Raw genomic sequence first — 23,369 nt, forward strand, 5'->3', positions numbered from 1 at the left:
ATCCTAATGTAACATATGGAATTTGTGTGATAATTATGTGTCAATGTAGGTTCATCATTTCCAACAAATGTACCCCTCAGGTTAGTGATACTGACAGTGGAAGAGGCTGTGCATGTGTCAGGGAAGCGGGGATATGGGAATTCTACAATTTCCTCCTAATTTTACTGTGAACCTAAGACGTCTCTAAAAATTAAGCTTATTTTATAAATAAGTAAATAAAGTAGCATTGGAATATAGCTCTGTATAAAATCAATATTCCTGAGGTCATACTGATATAAATAAATGATTGACTAAATAATTTAAAAAATAGCAGAGATTAAACAAACCTTTCATGCATAAGAATTACAAATAATGTATGTAAATATTACTATTCAAGGACGTAGAGTTTATCTCTCCACTCCTCCCCTGTAGACAGTATGGAGTAACTTCCAAGTTCATGCTGTGAAAAGGAAGAGGAGAGAGTAACTTCACAGTGGAGAAACCTGTAAACACTACCTCAGTCAGGCTGTCTAGGTCATCAGCAGTGCTAGGTCATGTTGGTAGTCTATAATCTTGATATGGGAAGAATGTCACTTCATGATTTTCCTACAAAAAACCCATAATCCTAAATGAATAATGAAAAAAAAATCAGACATATCCCAATTGAGGTACATTTCATATAAACCTTGACTAGTACTACTCAAAACTGTTAAACTCATCAAAAACAAGGAAAATTGAGAAATTGTCACAGCCAAACAAAGCCTAAGGAGACACGGTGAAGAAATGGAATGTGGTTTACCGGATAGAATCCTGGAAAAGAAAAAAGACATTAGGTGAAATGTAAGGAAATCTGAACGAATTATAGACTTTAGGTAATAGTCATGTAACCATATTCATCCATTGATTATGACAAATGTGCCATACTAATGTTGGAAAGTGAATAAATATTTGTAAGCAGAAAATATTTTTTATTCATAAGCTGTATTCACTATCTAATGTTTATTTACTTTCAAATACACAGCCTTAGTTGGTAATGATAAAGTTCTGATTCATCACTCAAATAACACATGAAAATAAGACAGAACCTCAATGCTACACCTGAAATATAACTGACCACATTAACAACCACCTAACAGTATATGTAGTTTCCATAGCTGACTAATCCCTTCAAGGTTTTGGCCCTGACAGTGAGAACCAAATTCGAATGCTTGAATAGAGCAATGATGGCATATGGCTGTGGAGCGTGGAATCAAAAAACCTTGAAAAGTCATCGTCTAGTTTCAAAGAAAAGAGTGAGGACCCAAGCTGATAGAATGAACAATCCAAAGAAGACAAGCAAGGTGGTAGAACCACTTTTGTGTCAATAGGACTTCAAAAGGGGAAAATGAAACTATAGTTAGTAGCTATAGTTGGGGTTTGGGATGCAAATTAGAGGCTTTACACGTGGTGTCTACAGTGTCACCTACCCTCTTAAGAAGGTGCTGTTAATAATGCCAGGTAGGGCAATGAGCCAACTAGGACAATAGCTATTCTATTTATTTAGCTCTTAGAGTCTAAGCTTAGACATGAACAGAAATTCTCTTAGTCAAAGTATTTTGTACAACAATTTTGAGACTTGCAAGAACAAAGACGTATCTCTTAATAGCTAAGTAATCACTTCTAAAAATGTCCCCTTAAACCCTTAGGGTGGAAGTCCCACATCAAGAGGACCACAGATAAAGCAAATTGATCATACTACTGTCTCTGACTCTCCTACTGATACCCACTGATATCTTTCTGATTTCATTCCTTTAATCTATATAAATCTGTTTATCTGATTGATCTTCACTGACTCCTCAATTCTTACCTTTGGACTAAGCACAGTCTCTATATATAATTTGCTATCTTCACTTTCATTTCTGGCTCCTTCATGTATAAAATGGATCTATTCTGATCCAACATCCATCTATTATAATCAAACGTCCAATCGTGTTCCCCAATATTCCATATGAGCTGAACCACCCCTCTCTTGATAGCCCCACATAAGATCCAGATACCAGCCCAGGTTATACATATCTCAGGGCTCTACCCTAATAACACTTTTTTGATACAGCTAAAATTTTCTAATCTATTTTTTGAGTCCTCCAAAACTAACTATATAGTTTCATATTAACAACATTTTATCTGTATAAAAGATATTTGTGAAATGTGCCAATTTGTACATTTTACAATATATGAAGCATGTATTCATCAGATTCTTCCATAAACTCAATGAAATAGTCAATTCATAGTTCCCAACATTAAAACTAAGTTCCAGGAATGTTACCTGCTCTAGATCCCATAGCTAGTAACTGGGATTTAGAAGTCCTAAGGCAAGAGCTCACTACATCAAGTACAACACATTCCCTTAGACTCATTTGAAAGCCATGATGAACGGAGAGGTGTGGAAAATCTGAGATCACAAATATGCCATGAGAAAGCATCTTTGTTTCTACCTCTACTTTACAAAGCCACATCTCTTACTACTAACACTTCAAATTCCCTCAAAATAAGCTTTTTTTCCCAATTGTCTCTCACTACCAACTATAGTCATGCTCTGGAATTATTATGGAAATTTAGCATCTGAAAGAAACAGGAGGTTATAATAATCCCTCATTACAATTGGGCACAAACTTATTGTTTTTCTTCTACCTTTTCTAAATGTACCCAATGCTCATAATGTTTTCTGCCAGATGTTCTAGTCACTGCATGATGGGGTTGTTACTTTTGCCGCTTCTCTGGACTCCTCACTCTTAGTCATTTTAAACATGGTTAAAATGACAATCTTTTTTATCATATTTGATATATAACTTTCAAAAAGAATAAAACTTAGCACTCTCCTATTAGTCCTTATCTAAATGGAAACTTATTAGCAGAGCATCAAGGGCCCAATAAAGTGCCCTCACTTTTGAAATGTATCTCTAGTCTCTTTCATACATTTCAATCATGTCAGTTTCTTATTGTTCTCCTAAATAGGTGCTGATTACTAAACTCTATTCATGGGTTTTATTTTTTATGTTCCTCTCCATTGATTAATATTCTTCACTGACTTTAAGACTTCACGATTCATTCTTTTAAAAGGACATGTTTGATTTCCTCCACTGTTAACTGTTAAATATCTCTCTGATAATATTGTTTTCAGGCTTTCTCATCTGGTGTAATTATGTTTCAAGTGTCAGGTGGAAAATTCATTTTCTATCCTGTGCAAAAACTCATGCTGGGCACTAAGAGCATGGAGCATGTCCCAGTTATCTATTGCTGCATAACAAACCAACCCAAACTTAGCAGTATAAAACAACCACTTCTTTAGTATGCACATCAATTTTCAGGGTCAGAAGTTCTTTCCTCCTTTATAAATGGAGTCTCAGTTGGGAGTGACATAAATGGTCCAATGCAGAAAAGGCTGGGGCTGCATAATGCCCTTTCAAGATAACTAATTCACTCCTATGGCTGGTGCCCGGGCTAGGACGACTCGAAGGCTGAGCTTAGCTAAGAGTGTCAAACAGAATATCTACATGGGGGCAAGCAATTTGGCTATGGCTTCTCACAGTATGTTTCTGGGTTTCTAGAGGAACATTCTGAGCACAAGCATTGCAAGATACCATGACACAGACTGAAAGACTACTTCTAACCCAGCTTCAGAAGTCCTGCAGCACCACCTCTGCCCTATTGTCTTGGTTATAGTCCAGATCGGGGATGAGGGGCAGCAGTCTGGGAGGAATTATATATTACCTCTTGATGGGAAAATGTTAAGATCATATTGAAGAAAAAATATGTGGAATAGAAGATTTATTGCAGTCATCTTCACAAAATACAATCTTACAAAGTACCACGGGGCAAAAATAAATCTTGTTAAGATGGCATTCCATGTCAGGCTGTGTGCTGCTTACCTCATTGTTCCCAATCTAGGAAGCATAATATTCATTATTAGATCATACTTGTAGACATATATGGAATATCTAGCTTCATTTTTTTTAGAATTATCCCTTTAATATGCCATCTTGCAGTTTGTTACATGTAGTGTCCACCATACTCTGGCCATGGGGGTGAAGGGTCAGCGAGGGAAGAGACACAACAAAGATGGGACAAATCCCAAAACTATATAGGGCCAATCAGAGTCTTTTCTGAAAGCAGAGGTTGGAGAGAAAGTCTATTTCCTTTGATGTTACTAAGTCAAGAACATGGAGAACTGTGTGCCAGCTGGTACCCTTTTTAAGCCAACCACATGCAAAAAGTTTATCCAGAGTAGAAAGAATTTAAACTGATACCCAGCAAGAAGCAGAGTCAAGGGATGAAGAGAAAGACCTGATGGCATCAGTATAGCCCCAAAGTCTAATGTGCGTGAAACTACATCCCACCTTGACTTCCAGGTTACACAAAACAGTAAGTTCTCTTTTTGACTTATGTTAATTTAAACTGAGTTTCCAGTATAACATGTGCTGAAAAAGTTCTTCTGACCTGAGTGAGACCTGTCTAGTTCTGTTACCCATACATAAAAGTACTGGAAAGAAAATCGTATAATAAGGGATAACAGTCAATCAAAAAAACTTTATGATAAAGAACATAATGTTCTCTCTTGAATGAAAGAAATTTTTATACCGGTAACCCAGGCACAAGTTAATAGAGCAACTTAGAATACAACAGCATGAGTTATGATGTTAGTTTGCTCATTTCGTAAGAAACCTTGGCAAGGAACGTCAAAATGAAATTTTCAAATGTACACATTTTCTTTTATATAAATTTATTTCTATGGGTGTTTTGCATTCTTACAGTAAGCTCTGAAGAATATTTTCTCCTCATTAAAAAAAGTCTTGCTTGTTCATTCTAACTTAGCCCATCCTTCCACAGACATTTAGTGAGGTCATAAAATATGCTATCCACTGTAGAAGATAGAGTTGTATGAGACAGATAAATTCTTGTCCTCATGGTCCTTACCATCCAGTTTGGAGGTGGGAGTGGCCAGCATGGGTAAAATCTCTACTTCTATGGAACTGAACTCCAGGTCACATCCTGCATGTTCTTGTTTCCACACTTTTGTTTAAGCCATTTCTCTGGCTTAAATGCCTTTCCTTTCCTATTTCTTTCCCCTTAGCTAAGTTGTCTACTTAATTCAAGGAATTTCCTTTCTCTGTTTTGTGCTTTATCCACAGCAACATTTACTTTTTTGAGATGCAGTGATGAGGAAGGATAAAAAGTTGACTGTCTTTGGTTAAAAAGAATTACTCATTGATAGGGGTTCACATACTGAAAACAAGTTTCCTATTGACTTTCTGAGTAGTTATCACTGATCATCACCCATGTAGCAACAGTTTAAGGGCTTTCCTGTTTAATAATGGCTTATCCTGTTTTACATTGTTTATACCGCAGTTATTTGAGCATGGGTTATGTGTCCATAAATGAGCTTGGCACTATGCCACACAGCATGATAATATATGGTCCTAATACATAGGGAGCACAGTGCTAAGCAAATGCTGACACACAGAATCCAATTAGAGGACAAATAATTATATAAAAACACACTAAATAAAGAGCATAAAAAATAAGACACAGTTAATAAGATAGTGCTTATATGTTCAAAAAGAATGAGAAAATAAGGGGTAAATATGGGACGAAATCCTTGGAGCATCTATATGAAGGTAACTGAAGCTGATTCTTGTGAAATGCGCAAGGTGTGGCTAGTTGCATAAGGTGTCAATAGATGGAAATAAGTGAGATGCATGGCTTTGTGGAATAGGGATGAGAGTGTAGAGGTGGAAACGTGAACAGTAAGTGGAAACAACTGAAATAAAACTGGCCTGATTATGGCAATGAATACACATTGGACATTAGTAAGCAATAAAATAGAAAATTTAGGGAAGGGTCATATCATCAAGAAAACTTAAATCTAGGGAGAGAAAGTAAAAATTTTTATGGCTTTAACAAAATGTCATTTTAAGTTCTTGAGCTGGAAACTTTCAAGTACCCTCACCCAGAGCCTCCTGTCCAGGAAGCAAAGATAGTTCTTTGCACTGGGCTGACAACTAACTGGATCAGGGTGGGTGCCCAGCCCAGGATAAATGAAGAGATTCTCCTAGTATAATTGAAGACTATTAGTTAAGCCAATCAAACTGACTCCATAAAGGACTGTTCAGGTATAAGAGTCAAAAAGAGGAAACTTGCAGATAGAAGCATATCATGAAACCACATAGGCCACAAAGGAAACTAAGAGAATAGAAAATTGCTCCCAGTAATCCCCTTGAACTTAACCTAGTCAATGCAAAACTCTGTTCTTTGGCTCAATAAGTCTAACTAAACACATTGACATTATGAAAGGGATACTTTAAGAATCTTTATCAGGCAACACTGCTGAATCTTGGGGCTAGGTAAATGAAAGGCAAAGAGAACTACTAGGAATATGTTGAAGCAAGCTAGATTTGGGAGCATGAGGGCTAGAGACCCTGGTAATGGCAGTGAGAATAAGGCAAAGACATACACGTGTGATCCTGCAAAACAAGACTCAAAAAGTCCTGACGACTGGAATGTCTATCATCAGAGTCTATTTCCTAACTGAATTTCACAGATAAATTCTTGTAGGGTGAAATTAGTAAGACTTATGACGAAAAATTTAAGACGAGAGAGAAAGAGTTTTTTTCTTTTTATGTGAAGAACAAATTGTTTGAACCACCAACCCCCTATCAGGCAATCCAGTCAATTAGGATAACTAAGTCTACTTGACCCTGAGGGAAACAACAGTTGGCATATCAGTGGTCAAAGAATGACTTTCTCAAAAGCCTAGTGGTTTCCAAAATAATTAAGTCACAATGGACAATAAAAAAATAATGAAGCACATCACCCACAGTAATATTTAGGTTCTACACACAGGCAACCACAGCATTGGCTTAAAATCTGAAGAGTAGCTTAGGGGCCTGTGCTGTTCTATTTTCAGTTCTGAGTTTTCAGACTTGTACACCTTGTGGCAGAGCGACTATCATCTGAATTCCCTGGCCACTCTGCTGAGCTGTAAACCAGCTCATCGCAGCTGGTTTTATGCTCAGCACTATTACCAGATAGCATTAGAAGAAAGAATATGTGGCAGCAGTTCTCAATTTCGATCTAGGTAAGAATCATTAGGAGCCTTATTATAAAAGCTGATACCTAAGCCCTATCTGTAGAGATTCTGATTCAGTAGGTTTGGAATGGAGCCCAGAAATCTGTATTTTAATAAATACCCCCTAGGAGATTCTGATACAGGTGATCCATGGACAATGCTTTGTGAAACCCTGATTCATGAAAATGAGCTAAGTATTCCATCCAGCATGTCCCCAGAGCAGGCAGTGCGTCTTTAGTCCATTAGGTCAAGGAGCATGTCATATTAATGTGATTTGTTTATATTTTCTCTTGCTAAACTGTGAGCTTCTTGAAGGCATATCTTGGTCAATTAATTTTACATCCCCAATGCCTGGAACAGTGAGTTTAATAAAAGATAATCTAAAGTTGATGCCAGCAGTGCAAACAGAATGTTTCCCAATGTCTAAAAGAGGTAAAAGAGCATTATAATTTAATTAAAATTTACTGTTTGCCAAATTGTTCCCCTGGAATCTAATTCTGACCTTTCGGAAACTATTCCTTCTTTTCCAACCTAACTAAATATTACCAAACTGAAAAACTACAAGCCCACCTTTCTATACACACTGAATTGATTTGTTGCTGTTGTTGTTGTGTTTTTCTGAGAAAGGGGCAACTGACCAAATTTGAGCTACTCTTGCTACCTAGGTTTCTGGTCATGGCCATGGGATTTGTTCAGAAATATACACAAGCTCAGAATAAAGCCACTCAGTCATTCTCAAGATTAAAAAAAAAAACTGGAGCTATAATGACATACATTTTTCATTTTTTATGATCATTCATTTCTTTCTTCATTCAGCCAAATCATATCACTTCCTTGTTCAGATATTTAGAGTGAGTCTCAAGGCTCTTGGTGAACAAGTCCTCCCTTTCTCCCTTGCCTATGATCCTCTTCACCTCAACTCCTACCTCTAATTTCTCCCTCACTCCACTCAGTCACAGTAGCAACAAATTCAGTCAAGTTCCAACCTTAAGCCTTTGCACTGGCTGTGTGCTCTGCCCAAAACACTCCTCATCCTCCACCTCCCATATTTACATAATTCACTGTCTCACCTTCAAGTTTTCAGTTTGGAATTAGCAAACCGCCTTCCTTTATGGCATTTCTGATACCTCTCCCTCCCCCAACTGTACTCTCTTCTTGTTTCATGGAATTTGTCATCTTCAAACACACTTACAAATATACTTTAATATTAAAATTATTGCTTGCTTGCTTTCTTCCCCCAAGATCCCCACCTAAAGTGAATTACACAAAAGCAAAGATCCTTCATGTATGCCAAGCATCTAGAATTGTGCTAGGCACATAGTAAGCACATGATAATTCAGTAATTTAATTCATCCAACCGAGATTTGAATGGTACTATGTGCCAGGTAGTTAAGCACACAGATTAAGTCCCTGTTCTCATGGAACTTACATACTAGTGTAGAATACAGACAACCACCAATAAATATATAATAGAATCATAATAGAATACCAAGTCGTGATAAATGCTTAGAAGAAAACAAAACCTAGAAAATGGATAGAATGCCAGGAGTATTATTTTACATAGGATGATCAGTTCTTTCAACTGATGGTATTTTAGCAGGGTCTCGAAGAAAATGAGAAAATGAAGATGTAAAGACATGCAACCAAGTTGTTAGGGTTCTAATCTGGCTATGCTATTGATCTCCTTCTGTAGGAGAGGACACATTTTACATGCTGATAGAAGCTGGGATGAGAGACCAGCAGAAATTATTTTGATGTTTGAATTGCTGGGATCCCCAAAGATGTTTTGGTTTCTTCCCTTCTCAAGAATTCCTCATCGTCTTTCTATGTTGAGAACCACCCCAGACACTTCCAATAAGTCCATCTCTTCTATTTTAGTGGGATTAGAGGGTGGTTTAAGCTGTTCTGAGTTGAGTGTCTATTATCTGCAACCAGTCAGGGTCGGTACACCTCATGCTGACCATATGAAATAGGTACTACTATTCATAGACTTATTTTAAAACAAGAAAAAGGAAGTTCAAAAACAATAAAAATTATCTGAATTTGTACATCTATTACATGGATTAACAGAAAATTGAACTCAGAATGGCCTTATCACTTTGCATTTCTCTCAGCTATTAATCTGCATTGGGCTTAGGAGTGTTGACTCTGTGCTGGACAACCTGGTTTTTACCTTAGCTTTCATTAAAAATTTTTCTTTGTCACAAATAATTTCCTTATTTACGAACGTAAGTTAATAATAGTACATATCTTAGTGGTTTGTTGTAATGTTGAAAAATATGAACACATGTAAAGCCCTTACAACATTACCCAGTACATGGTAATCTGTTAATAAAGTATTGGTTATTATTATTATTATTATTATTATTATTACTGAGCTTGCTGGGTCACAGTTCCACACCTGCGTGTTCTGTTTTCCTTAGGTTTTTATTTTTGTGATTGGTCTATAGATCAAGTTCGCCACTCCTTCCAGAATGAGTAGCACCAAGACCACGGCAGATCTATGCCTAGCCCAATCCTAGCTCTCCTCTTACAAAGTTGCCCCCTAACTCTCTCACCATTGCCTGTGCCCTCTTTCTTTGCCTCGATCTTTCTATGCTCTCTCTTTAGCCCTTCCCATTTCACTTGACTTTTCCTCACTGGACAATCTCACCAGCCCTCCAGCATTAATTATCAAATCTCTTTAAATGAATTCCCAAATCTATCATGGCTGTATTAGTTTCCTATCACTGCTATAATAAATTACCTCAAACTCAATGGCTTAAAACAATAAAGATTTATTATCTTATAATTCTTAAGGTCAGAAGTCAAAAATCGGTTGACTGAGCTGTGTTCCTTCTGCAGATTGTGTGGTAGAATTTGTTTTCTTGCCTTTTCAGCTTCTAGAGGCCACTTGCTTTCCTCGGCTCTTGGCCCCTTCCTCATCTTCAAAGCCAGCAGTGTAGAATCTTCAAATTTCTTCTTGTTTCTCAAACCTCTGGTTACTTCCACCATCACATTTCCTTTTTTCTTTCCCTTATAGGGACTCTTGTGATTACAAGAGTACATTTTCTGAGCACACTCAGAAAATCCAATATAATCTCCCATCTCAAGATTTTAACTTAATCACCTGTGTGAAATCCTTTGTCATGTAAGGTAACATATTCACAGATCTGGGGATTAAGATGTGGATGTTTTTGAGAAGCCATTATTCTGTTTATCACACTAGCTTTGACTTTTTTTCAGAATGTTAAATTTATATAATATTGCCTGATGTTCTGCTTCTGAAAGTTCCAATTCTACTTTAAAATATTCAAAAATGTAGTCACCTCCCAACACACCTTCTAGAATCCTACTCTCTCTCTTTCAAATAATCTTGCATAACCATTATCCCTGACATCCTGACCAGAAAACATGATGAAAGAGTAACATGATGTACAAGAACATGGGCACTAGGTTAAAACTGCCTAGATTCAAATCCCGGCTGGAGTACTTGGCTAATCTTTAATGAAGCTCTATTAACAACAATACACCTAATATCTTCGTCTAAATATAAAGACAATAATGGCATCTACTTAATAGACTTATTTTAAGAACTAAGAAAGACAATTCAGAAAAGTGCATGTCACAGAATAAGCGCTAAATAAATGTTAGCTAGTTCCCTCATCACTTCTGTATCAGTCAAGACAGGCTAAGTTTGTTGCAATAAAAAATAAAACTAAAATATCAGTGGTTTACAGCAACAGAGGGTTCTTTTTTACTCAGGTCTCTTGTAGGTCAACAGGCCCCCTGTTCTTCATAGCCACTGATATTTCAGCCTAAGACCAGGCTGAAAGAGCAGTCACCTTCTCAAATATTGCCAATCACGATGATAGAGAAAAAGAGAATGCTCTGGAAAGTCATACATTATCAATTAAATACTCAGACAAGAAATAACACACTTCACTTCTCTGTACAATTATTGTCACAAATGAATCACATGACTAAACCTAACCACAGGCGTGCAGAAAACGTGATCAATGTGTCTGGAAAGAAAAGAACAATAATTACTTGGCTAACAGCACTATTTAACAACTGCATTTTCAAATTAAAACTATTTGAATCCTTATTCGTTTGCCTTTGGCATTGCCTTTATATTCAGGCCCTATTTTCACTTCCAGTGCAATTCCTATAGCTATGCCTTAAATGATATTTTCTTGGACCATTGCAATAATCTTACTGGTTTCATTATTTTTATCCTTCCATATTTTTAATGCATCCTTCAAACTGATATGGTTCTAATCATATCAGTTACTCCTCTAAAAGCTATTGATAATAAGACCATTCAGTTTATTAGTTAATAGCCTTGGATCAGGAGTCAGACAGATGTAGATTGAAACAGATAAGCTAAACCAGATATGTGATCTTGAGACTATTACTTAAACTCTCTAAAACTTGGCATAGTTTTGAGGATTAGTGTTTGTAAATTGCACATTTATTCACTATAAAACTTGTATTATCATAGTTCAATAAATGTTATTTCTTATTTTCTCCACTGCCTAAAGTACAGAGTTCCTAACATTCCATTCAAGCCTTTCATAGCCTGAGATTAACTTAATTTCCAGTCTTGTTTTCTCTGTGTTTCACTTCCACCCAGGAATTTTAGATTGAAATTCTTCCATCCTGAATTCCATAAATGCAGCATAAATTCTGTTACTGTTACATCTTTTCACTGACTAAACCTATAGCCAGAAATGCCCATTCTCTCTTTAGCCTTCAGAAAGTTCCCTCATAGTCAAAGCCTATCTCAAACATCAGGCTTACTCATGAAGACTTCGGTGACAAACTAGTCAGAATGAATCATTTTCTTCTGTCTTTCTTTGTACATTTATTGTATCACTTATCTCCTGCTCCTTGTATTGCAGACCTTTTATTTTTGCATCCCTATGAGATTCTAAGGACTTTGCATCAATTCATCACTTGTGGACTGAGGTGCTGCTATGTACCCAGTACTGGGCTAAGAACTGTGGACATATTAATTAATAAAACAGATGTGGGCCCAGCCCTTTGGGGCTATACTTTTTCCTTTGGTACCTTACATATGAGTGTTTGTTGAATTGAATTCTTTTCAAGGAATCCTTATATTCGTCCTGCCTCTGTCCTCTGGATTCTCTCCAGGTTCCATGTATCTTGTTTAAATTGCTTTAGCCAGTTGTAAACATGAGGCTCTAATAAAAGCTTTGCAAATGCTAAGGACTGTGAGAGGATTAACTCATGTCTCCTGTAGTTAGACTCCTGTTTATATGTCTCAGAATCAAGCTTTACTTTGTGAACAGCAGGACTATATTGTGGCTATGTTTTGCTATATGTTAAAATATGTGTTGGGGAAAGACCAGATTCTCAGCCTGTACAACTATAAACATTTTCTCCAAATTGCCTACAATGTGATCCACCCCACAAAAAAATATATACACAAACAAAGCTTTGAAGCTAGGTATTTTTCCAACTTGAAATGGAATAAAATATAAACTACCTAGCAACACTCCAGCACTTCTTTTTTTAATTAGCCAATGAAATGTGCCTAGAAAATTTATTCCTCAGTCCTAAGAGATTTCTTCTTTGTGAAGTCTTACCTGTTCACCTCTGTGTTCCAGACAGAAGAGTTTACTTGATCATTTGCATTCCCAAGAGAAAGAAATAGCAAGGTATGAAGAAAGGTCTCTGTCTCAGGAATCTGAGAAACTTAGGTTGAAATGGTGTCTCTATCACTGAACAAGATATGCCTTAACCACGTAACATAATCTCTCTGAGCCTTAATTGTCTCATTTGTAAAGTGGAGTTAACAATATATATTTCATAAGGGGGTTTTGAAGATTAGCAAGATAGTGTATATTAGGCACTTAGCAGACATATGACATTTAGAATCATTCAGTTTATGGCAGTTATTGGCTCCTGTAGTTCTCTCTATATCAACATGCCTTGTGAGACCATAAGCCCCTTGAGAATAGTGAAAATTTTCTTGAGAATGGTAAATATCTTGGTCCCTGCTCCTATTGTCTAGCAGAGTGCTCACAAAATATTTGTTTACTGGACAATTTATAAAAGCTAACTGTTTATGAGTTATGCTGGCTTTCTTTGACATCCATTATCTACGTGCCAATGAGCCCTCCTGATTTCACTGCCTGTCATTTTTCATTGAATGGTGACCTGAAGCTGGAAGCTAGCAAGTGGACTGTTATTTGAATTGGTGTTAGAGGATTAAGGATTTAAATACAGTAAATGAGATATGGATTGAGGATCCTGTGCTAAAGAAATGCTTTTTTTATATGCAACTTGGAGGCAATGACTTCAAATCAAAAATTTTAGCAATGACCTCCGAATACTCCTTAAAATTAGAATACATTTACCTCTTGCTTTGAATTTTTTCTATGTGTGGGTGTATATAAATATTCCCGAGCAAAGTGCCTGCTAAAGAGTAGTAGTTTTCTTTTTTTTCTGGTAATAAATGTGTGTGCTCTTTTAGACAGCATAAATAGAGTGATAGTAAAAGTAATTGTAATATCACACTAAATGCACATTTAAAAGGTACAAGATCTCCATTTTATAGTCAATAACATTTAAAGGGACAAAACCCAGTTTGGGCACTTTTGTCTTATAATCAATAAAGTGTCTCTTTTCCTTATTAGGCTACGTCGGCTTCAGTCAACCATTGTCAACAGCCAATTTTCTCTGTCAGTGAAGCAAATCCTTACGAAACACATGGTACTAGTGTTACAGTTTTCCATTCTGTCCTGAAATGAAAAAGAAAAAAAAACATTTTATTTTATTTTAAAAATTAAAAACCTGCAAGATACAAAGGAGAGTGAATTTTCAAGGTAACATAAAAGACTCTTTTTCACCTTAAAACCAGAGGGAATTATCTATCTAGAGTATACACTGTCTCCAATCATGCCTTTTAAAACCCACTTATTAAATATGAACAGCAGATAGATATGGGACAGTTATCACCTTGGCAAATACCACAGGCAGAGACAGAAATGGTTGCTATAGCCAACATAGGAGCAGGAAAGACAATGAAAGGCTATTTTACTTCAAAGCTAGTTAGAATCAAGGGGCTTAAGAAAAACTGAAAAAGAGTGGGAATCTTTTCCCTTATTCCTCATGTAATCAGCGTAAAATAGGGCTGGCCACATTGGAAGCTCAATATTTATTGTGGCTCCAGTGTCTTATCTGGTGACAGAACACTGAAGTCTCCAGCTACTGGAAGTATATTCTCAAGAGTAGAAGGGCTTTTAACTAAGGCCAGAAAGCCTTTGGGACCACGGGAGGCAGAGAATGCAGCTGGATGGAGACCACACAGATTCTGCAAGCGATCTTACTTATTAGTCATCTAGGCAGGGCAGCGCTTAGAAAAGCAGAGCAGGGAAAGACAGTCAGCTAAGAAAAAGACTGACCGGCTCCTCGCATTCCTGGATGGAAGGGTTTCTTTTTCTGGCATAAGTATCTTCTAGGTCTGTAGGGCAGGGGATCTCCCAGCTGTCAAAACCCTCTCTTCACTTTTCTGGTTAACTGCCAAACCAGAACTGTCAGTCAGGAGCTGCTGGTTGCCGCAGTGTGGCTCACATTACTCCTTGCTGCCTGGGCCTGGAGGCATTCTGGAGAGACTTACTTCTAGATGGTCACTGGGGACCAGCTTCAAACCTAGGTAGAGTTCTGAGGAGGCCAGGTGCAACAGGTGCCAGTGAGGCTGGGCAGCCCCACTTTGTGAGGCAGAAGGAGCTGCAGAGATAAGGGTCAGGAGGGAGAAGAAAGCTCTGCTCTTTCTAAGGTGCTTGAACTGGCATCAAAAAGAAGGTATTTCTTCTTGGAAGCTAGACCCAGAAGCAACCTCTGCTACTATGGGAACAGCTGTGGGAGCTCTTCGGGGATGGCTAAATTCCAGGATTCAGGGTTGGCAATCTGAGAAGCCTCTCTAGCTTGTGGTTCTGAATTGATCATCACACAAAACTGAAGGTTTAACGTGAATAAATTCAGGGTCTGTTGTTTCAGGAGCAACTTATTCCTACTAAGTTTAAAGATATAAGCACAACTATCATACTTTCAGTTTCTCCATAATCAAAAGCAATACAAATGCAGAATTTTAATCTTTATGGAGATTTTCTTCTCCATGCCCTGGGACTTGGTGATTTACACATGTAATTCCCATTAACACTAATAAAAGATAGACTGTGCGCACCAATCCGCCTGTGTCAAAATGAGAACTGTACACTAATAAATACATTTTTAATTCTAATTTTACTCAGAATTAATGTAATATTTTATACAACACTTAGAAAACCCTTTGGAGACAAAGGCTGTCTCAATTAATTCTCCCTAACAGAGACGCATATTCATACAAACTCCTACTATTTTTACAAGAATATTTACTTCTTTTGTACAGGAGAAAGGATTTAACTGGACATAATTGAATCTATGTTGTGGTAAGATTTCAAGTGCAAATTGTTCTTTGTTTGCAAACATACCTTCTTTACAGGTAACAACCTCAGGACTCCTCAGAGATTTTTGTTTTTTTTTTTTTCCAGGTGACATTTTAAAATTGATAGTTGTGACTCAATCTTATTATAGTGCTTTAGTGCCACCTCCTGGACAAATCTTTAAAAGCAAGCTCTGCAGAAATTGCATGAACTTAACCTTTCCCAAACCAAGAAACAATTAGTTGAAGAGTCCACTAAGAATCAAAAGAAAAAAAGGGATTTTTAAAAATAAAGAAGAATAACAACAAGAAAAGATAAACTGGTCAAAGAAAAAAGTTTCTTTTTTTGGTTTTTAAAGTAGGAATAAAGAGAAAAAGAATGGAAGGGATCAACTATAGGAAGAATAGATAGGTCTAGGACTGATGAACTTTTTTTATGTTGTTTAAAATTTAGCTTATTTTTTCTATAGACACATTTTTAGAAAACCCAAAGATAATAAAAAATTAAATGTACTGTGTATACATGAGAATGAAATAAATATTCGGAGCAGATTACCTCAAATCTATTAATTAGCTCAAATATTATGGAAATACAAATAACCAAAGTCATTCATTTAGGATTTACTAAAAGGAACAAGAATATAAGTAACAGGAGGTTGTAAAATTTAAATAGATTTAAATAATTACAGAGTTGACTTTTTAGAAATGAAATTCTCTCACAGAAACAATCAAAACAGCACATATGGTGTCTGAGAAAGAAAATTATATTTTAAAAATGTAATTATCTTTAACTCATTGTAGAATATAATGCAAAGATACAATCCTCAACAGAAGCAAGTGTTGATTTATCTGAATCTAACAATACGGCTTCTAACAAAGTACATGGGGTCTCTAAAGACATGATTTCTGAAAGGCCGTGTGTTCTCAGGTGAGTGTTTTGAACCATCCAACACGTAGTTCAGCATCGGGATATTATAGCTTCTAAGACTTCTAAGACCCTCCAGCCCAGGCCCCCTATCCACTAACTCCTTAGAGAAAAAAAAAGGGAAAACACTCCTTTTTTATCCACAGATTTCACTTTTAAAAAATCAGTACATTGAAAATACAGTCCTACTTCAAACAATTAGTGCTTATTGAATTTGAATGTGATGATCTGGGACATGTGATTTGAAAAATGAAATGGAGGCCACTAAGCCTCCTTACACTAGGCTTAATGCTAATTGTGAAAAGATAATTGGAATTTTAAAAATCTCCCCATTTTAAGCAATCACAGATTTATCAGGGTGTTTTAAAAAATACTAAATTATTTTTATCTTGCTGGAACCAGAGGGAGGAAATTTAAGAAGACAGACTTAAAACATACAGCGTTTTATTTTATTATTTTATTTTATTTTATTTTTATAGGCCAACAACCTTGAAAAGGCAGTCTCTTAGCAAACCAGGACTTAGAAAATGAAACATCTCTGATTTGAATTAGATCACTGATTGTTTTACCTCTGTATCTTAATGTTCTGTAGGATGTTTTCACACATATATGCAGAAACATATGCAGAGAGATACACAAACAAATCTTTTTATTCTGTCAATTTAAGGCAAATTTTAGGTGTAGACAACCTTTACTTTTCTTCCAGATTCTAAGCAAATGGTTATTTGTACTTCAATGAGATCTGGAACACTGCAGGGTAAGGGTTTTTATATTAGATTGAATCATATTGAGATCATTTATTTTTTCCACAGTTAGAGAAGCTGTTGGAAAAAGAGTAAAAGCTGTTTCTAGAAATACCACCAAAGAAGACAGTTAAAATGAATACGTGTTTTTTTTTCCTTAAACTAGGATTTCAATCATTTTTATGTCTATTCCACAAGAAAAGCCCTAATATTACATAGCTCTTTCGACATTCTCAGGTACTATAATATTATCTTCTTGACGCACATGCCCAGCTTCTATTAAATACTAATAGTGACTCCACACATGCATCCTGAGGACACAGTAGCCCTGAGCAGCTTTTACTCCACATATAGGAATAAGGGATACGCTTTGTTGATGTCCTTTAACCATGCATTAAAATGGATTATATTTCCATTAATGTACCTTAGGAAAACAGATTGGCCTGTCCTCAAATTATATGGACGGAGAACAAGGAGATGGACCATCACCAATTCAAATTAGTCTTAAAAAAATAAGAATAGTTGATTAACCACCAGTGGGTGTGTCTACCTTATACATCTCTACCACTATACATCAGACATCTGTATCATATGTAAGAGTGTGATTACATATTTTTTCCTGGCCTTGTCATCCAATGGGTACAAATGAGGGACATTAGTATATAAGCCTAAAATGTTATGTTTCTGAGCTCCATCTGTACTCTTATTCCTTGCCTTCTTCTGTAGCATATCTCTCCAGTTCTCCCATAGTCATTTCTGGAAAATGTGAAGATTCAAACTAGATCACATATAAGTAAAAATCACCATGCTGTGTCTTGCTTTCCTTCTCTGACTTACTGTCCACAGTCATAGCCTGGAGATTTTGAGGGTACTTCTTTGACACTATAGTTGAAAGTACCCTTGACGAATATACCCAATGAACAATTTTCCAATACTTCCAGTCACCATTTTGGGGTTTCTAAAGAAATCAAGCTCTAGGCAAAGTGGAGAAAATAACACTTTTCTCCTGGACCATGAAAAAAGTACACTTGTACTTAAATTTCTTCAAGTTCAAGAACAAAAATATTTCTCATGCTTGTAGCTCCCAATATTCAAAGAGTTAGGGCTCAAACCAATGTATGAATGCTGATAGAAGACAAATGCCAAACCATCTGCTTTCACTTTCATTTCTCTCTCTCTCCCTTTGCCACATACTCCAACCAAACTTCTTCCTTCTTCAAAAGTAATCAAGTAAAGTTCTATGCAGATCAACAAGTACCAAGAGAAGGAAGTCTTGTTGGTCTAACAGTGTTGGAGCCAAAATTGTCATATATATAAAAATATATATATATACTTATATATATATACTTATAGATATATATACTTATATATCTTTATATATATATATATAAAGAAATTTTCCAAGCAGTAAATTTCTCACCCCCAAGATAAAATTTGTAAAGTTTCCTTAAACTCTTCACTATATTTATCTTCATCTGGTGCTGGTTATCACATCTCCACCCCTCTCTGTCTCTCTCATATGTGCTCAGGCACACACACATGCATACACGCACATAAACACACAAACTCTTACACACACATAGTATGTACTGCATATACCTGGAGGTGGTTCCTCCTTTTGTGGACCTCCAAGTTTTCCTGGGATATTACTACATTGAGTTAAATAAATGGTTGATTCCCACAATGTTTTGCTATATCTCAAGAGCATTCTACCTTCAGGGTTGTCATGAAGTTAAAAAAATTCTCACAAAATGTTAGAACTTTTATATATACTTAAAGGAATTTTATTTAGCACATTTCTAGATATATGAAAGGCAAATAAGAGGCAACCTCAACTACAAAAATATGAAAGTTTCGTGAAGAAACAACCCACTATCTTCAGGGCTCCAAACGTGAGTTTATTGATGAAATAATTGTCTTAATGTGAAAAGAATTACACAGGTACTCATGCAAAAAGACTTAAGGGCTTTGAAGGGAAGTAAAGCAAGAATATTTTAGATATCTGTAGTATAGAGTATTTGTAGTTTTCTCTCTACATTGGTCTTAAAACAATATCTTAAGTGGAAGAGCATTTTGTACCTACCAAGTTGTAAATCAAGAATTACAGACATATTGCAAACTAAAAGAATTTAAAGTAGCCTGTCCTTATTGTAAAAAAATTTTATTTCACACAACTTTATGAAGTAGTTATATAAAAAATAAAAATCTTCCTTTAATTATCCTTTCCTATAATAATAGAAAAAGTGAGTGACACTCTATGGAACTTAAAAATATAGAAGTTATACAAAAGAGACAGTATAGTAATTAATAAATTAAAATCTGAAAAATAACCCAAATGTTGAATGGATAAGCAAACTCTTATACACCCACATAATAGAATACTACTCAGCTATACATATGAGCAAACTATCAGTGCACATAATAATTCATATGAGAAAGACCGAATGACAGAATTCAGTTTTAAAGGGTTACATACTGAATAATTTCTTTCGTAAGACATTCCTAAAGAGGCAAAATTATAGTTATGGAAAACAGATCAGTTGTTGCCAGTAGAAAGGGATGAAAGGAGGGTATAACCATGGAGTGGAAGCTTGAGGAAGTTTTTTTGGAATAATGCACCTGTTTTGTATCTTGATTATAGTAGAAACCATACATGTGATAAAATCCATATAACTGAAAACCAAAATTGAAAGTCAATTTTCCTTTATGATATTTTAAATAAAGTAAAATGATGTTATCAATGTACTATTATATGAGTTAGAATTTTAAAAAATATATGTGACTTAAGTCACTGATAAGAAACAACCAAGGTCAGACACGGTGGCTCATGCCTGTAATCCCAGCACTTTGGAAGGCTGAGGCTGGCAGATCACAAGTTCAAGAGATCAAGACCATCTTGGCCAACATGGTGAAACCCCGTCTCTACCAAAAATACAAAAATCAGCTGGGTGTGGTGGCGCACACCTGTAGTCCCAGCTACTCGGGAGGCTGAGGCGGGAGAATCACTTGAACCCAGGAGGCGGAGGTTGCAGTGAGCTGAGATCACGCCACTGCACTCCAGCCTGGTGGCAGAGCAAGACTCTTTCTCAAAAAAACAAAAAACAAAAAAAAAACAAATACATTAAATACATTTACATAATTTATGTTTATAATGACTTTTTCTTCATCTGTTTTATCCTCTCATTTCATTTATCAAACAAATGTTTCTTGGGGATGTACTATACCTTATAAGCAGGTAGGCTGGTTGTGACACCAGGATAGTATTTCTGGTGAGAAATGATGTTAACCTAGATTGTGTGAAAGTTGAAACTGAGAGGATATGATTATGTACAGGGTATGGAGGGTTTCCAGTTCACATAACTGAGTAGATGGTGGTGGCACTGGAAAAGAGTTTGTGTTGTGCTTATTTTTCTTTTCTACAGGAGATGGCTATAAATCATTTGTTTAGTTTTGGTCATATTTACTTTGTGGTCCCTTTACCACAACCACAAGAAAATATCAAGTAGCAATTCCGTGTACTGGTCTGGAACTTGGGAGCTATTGTAAATCTAGAAACATCCATTTCTGAGTCATTTGCATATTGAGAACAATTTAATCCACAGGTATTCACGATATAAGGTACAATCTGTAGTATAAAATGAGCAGAGAAGATTACCTAAAAGTGACCCTTGGTAATACCAATTTTTATTGAATAGATACAGAAGAATGAACCCCCACAAAAGAAATAGAGAATAAATGACCTGAGAAGAATGAAGGAAAGCACGTTATGACATAGAAACTAAGAAAAGAGATTTTTTTTTCAAGAAGATTGAGTCAAAAGGACAACATCTTGCTGAAAGTTCAAGTAAATTACTGACAATTATATGAAGGATTTGGGAAGATGGGGGACATTTGTTGTCTTACCACATATTGTTTTGATGGAAAGATGAGGTTGGAATCCTGGCAGAACTAAACTAATGAGTAAATTGGGGTTTAAAATGGATAATTTTAGAGAATTATGTTGAGAAGCTTGGATAATAAACTTTGAGGAGGGAAAGAAGGCGGGAGCATGAAGCTAGAAGCAGCTAATGGCTAACTAATACAATGAAGCAGAACAAATTAAACAGTCAGGCTGATCTGATTTGGAACATTTCCAAGTACATGTGATGAAAAAGAAAAACAGAGAGAAAGGAAATTTAAGACACTGGCAAGGGTGTTGTTGAAATGATGAATCGCGGAATGTAACCTCGTTCAAGAGTCAGGAAATGTAGTTGTTGACAAAGGAATGAATATGCACAAGAAGTGACAAGTGACACAGATGGTGTCCATCAGTTGCAAAAGGGATAGTTGAATAAATACACAGAACATATAGGAGACTATGGTAAACAGTGTATGAGGTTTAAATTACTTATTTTGAAGGAAAAAAAATAAAGGTGATGGCATGATGTTAGGAATGACCACTGGAGCAGATTTTTAAAGTGGAGTGAAAGAGAAAATCATAGGAGAAAAAGAGGTCAGGACACAGAAGCCGGGATCCTGAAGGATTCCTCTTGCTCGTCCTGAAGATATGCAGTATGATGGCAGCAAACTAGGTGGCAGTCTTCAATACATGGGCTTGAGCTAAAAGAACTAGTGTTTCGTTTTGTTTTGTTTTGTTTTGTTGAGACGGAGTTTTGCTCTTGTTGCCCAGGCTGCAGTGCAATGGTGCCATCTCGGCTCACCGTAACCTCCGCCTCCCGGGTCCTGCCTCAGCCTCTGGAGTAGCTGGGATTATAGGCATGCGCGGCCACGCCCAGCTAATTTTGTATTTTTAGTAGAGAGGGGGTTTCTCCATGTTGGTCAGTTTGGTCTGGAACTCCCGACCTCAGGTGATCCACCCGTCTCGGCCTCCCAAAGTGCTGGGATTACAGGCATGAGCCACCGCACCCGGCCAAGAATTAGTGTTTTATACAAGAGTGGAAAAGGAATGGGCTGGAGATGATAATGGAGATCAATGAGGACACCCTAGCCTAATCCCTGGTCATGAGTTATGCAAGACGAGAAAAAGTTAAAAGAAAAAGGCACAAGTGGTGTCCTTAGGAAGGAAGCCGTTTATAGTTAAAACAAGAAGATGGTGTGAACACTGAGATAAAAAGTCAAAGACACAGTGGAGATTGCCGATTACAGAGGAGCAAGTTCAGAGGATACAGTGAAGGGTTTAGTAGGTGCAGGAGTGTAGCCCAGGGGCAAAGTCGTGCAGAATGTTGTAGAGAGCATGGAACAATAGAGCATAGATGGCCAGAGAAGAAGACAATTGGATCTTTAACTTAATCAAACGGGAATCAGTGTGAGAAGTTAGATACAACAGTCTTGCTGAGGACAGTAGATACTTATTTTATCATTTAGCTTGATTGCCAGGCCAGATGCCCTAAACACTGCCTATTATGTGAGTTGGTTGTTGGAAAACTCAGAAACTGTCAGCTACACACACTGTATGGGCTGGTCGGCAGCAGATCCACAAACAATAGACTAATTTGCTGAGCCTTCTGAATATTAATTCAAATATTGGACATGTTAAAAAAAAAAAAAAAACTTCCAAGACTGTTGTTGACAGTTGTAGCCTGCCTATGCTTCTAGAGTAGAAAAAAAAAAAAAAAAAAGCTGATTTAATATCTGAAACAGTGATGAAGCATGAAATCATGTTCAGCTTTGGGCATGATTAATTACTTCTCAACTTAAATATGGAGTCGAATTTCTTGGCAAGTAATCTTGGTATTTAGGCTTGAAATTTTTGGCAAACGTAGCAAAATGTAGCAAAATCTGCTCCCAGGTAGACATGACAATGTATGGTTAAATATTAAATACAAAAGGGGTATTTCCTACTATGAGCCTCTTTTAATTAGAGGAAAAAGTACTTCCTAGGAGGCCCAGAAGACCTCAGCTCAGATCCCACTAACTATGATTGAGTCACATGCTTTCAACCTAGCCACAGGAATGCCCCAAAGCATGTTTCTGGGGAAAACTCAGCCTTTATAGTGGGGAATTTTGGCTGCATGGGCAAAGAGGAAATGAGAAGGAAAGGAGATGACTAAGAGGTGGGCCATCAGTCCAGCCTGCCTTAAGAAGGCTAGACACCCTCTTACTGCACGGTAGTGTCTGTGTGGGGGGGGAGGAAAGGGTTTGTAAACCAATGTCTAAATATATTAAGGTTACTTTGTAAATTTATTT

This window comes from Pongo abelii, chromosome 1 (assembly GCF_028885655.2).
Source record: "Pongo abelii isolate AG06213 chromosome 1, NHGRI_mPonAbe1-v2.0_pri, whole genome shotgun sequence".
Lineage (NCBI taxonomy): Eukaryota > Metazoa > Chordata > Mammalia > Primates > Hominidae > Pongo > Pongo abelii.